We start from the raw sequence: 1,497 nt of genomic DNA, 5'->3' as shown, positions 1-1,497 counted from the left end.
TTTAAATCATTATTTCCAACTCTGATGTTATTTCCTATAGATTTTGATTCAGTTTTGAAAGATTCATTTACATCAACATCCATCATTTCCATACAGGAGTTGTCTCCCTTTCTTTCAACTATGTTCCTATTTACTAGTGTCTGAGCACTGTCCACTGATTTTGTTTGACGATTAAAAGATTCATCGACATGAACACCTACTGCCCCATCACAAGAGTTATCCCCCTTTCTGTCATCGGCCCCCACTTCTCGCTGACCAATTGAAGTCTCATCCAAAGTGTCCCCAGCACCAGAGAAAACCTGGATGGACATGTCTGTACCAACGCTGTAACCACCTACAGCCATGTTCGTGTTGAGCCCACACGATCCTTCAACAAGGTACTTCAACAACGCTGCCTCTTGCTCTAAAACCGAGACTCGTCTCTCGTCTGATTCCTGTCTGTTTCCATCGGTCACACCCTCCTCTTCTCCATGCAGTGGCATGTTGTCTTGTCGAGATCGTCGCGTCTTCCTAACAGCAGTACAGCCTGTGTTTCGTGGCTGGGACACTGGTGGGTGTGGTCGAGTGTCAAGGCTTGCCGCAGTTTCTTCATGTGGTTCATGGCTGTAATTTAGAGAGCAAATTAACAAGACTGACACTGACAAAGGTCTCCAAGGAGAATGGAGACTAAGTGTCTGGTTTGAGTTCTGGTTTTGTTCCACTATCAATTTGACTCAAAAAACTATATGCACAAAAATATTGTCTAAACAAAAATTACCCCCCACCCACTTTGCAAGTTACGACCAATTTTTATGTCACAAAAGAGTGATAACCTAACATCAGCAAGAAGAGTGTTGTTTGTCTATGCAGCCATGGTTGCCATTCTGTTTAACAATATCTGGCCAATATGTGATGTTCTTTCATCAGAGATGCCAATCCTGAATCTAATGAAAGTTGAGCACGGATGTTGCGAGTTAGGGGTAACAGTAGCGCAAAAAATTTAGATTAGCATGTTTGGGTTTTTCTTTGGCGGTATGGTCTGCTCCACCATTTTATTTCACTTACATACAGGCTATGACATGTATTCAGAAAAACTTTGTGTAACTTTGTCTTCACTAACATGCTAAACATAATTGAGACCCCAAAGATCACACAGTGAGCTTCCGAATGCTTTTGCTGGTGTTGACTCAAATAAATCACCGATGACTTACGAAATTGTATACTGTAAAAAACTGAATTCAGAATTGTTTCACAAAAGTTTTTTCAAGCCAAATCGGAGGGCGCATTTTGTATTTGAAAATCGGAGTAACTCTGCTAAAATCGGAGTGGTTGGCATCTCTGTTTCTTATATGTACATAGTATTCATCCTTGTCTCACCTCCCTACAGGTGCCCCTTCTCCTGGACTGTCAACACGTTTCGTGGCCTGCTTCACATTTCTCCTGGTCTGACAACAAATGGAGTGACATAAAGAGAAGTACTGCTATTTATTGAAATGAATAGAGAGAGCTTATTAGGTG

This window comes from Haliotis rubra, unplaced genomic scaffold, assembly GCF_003918875.1.
Source record: "Haliotis rubra isolate DU_JTF1 unplaced genomic scaffold, ASM391887v1 Scf570, whole genome shotgun sequence".
In the NCBI taxonomy this organism is placed as follows: Eukaryota; Metazoa; Mollusca; class Gastropoda; order Lepetellida; family Haliotidae; genus Haliotis; species Haliotis rubra.
Note: the sequence above shows the minus strand (reverse complement) of the source record.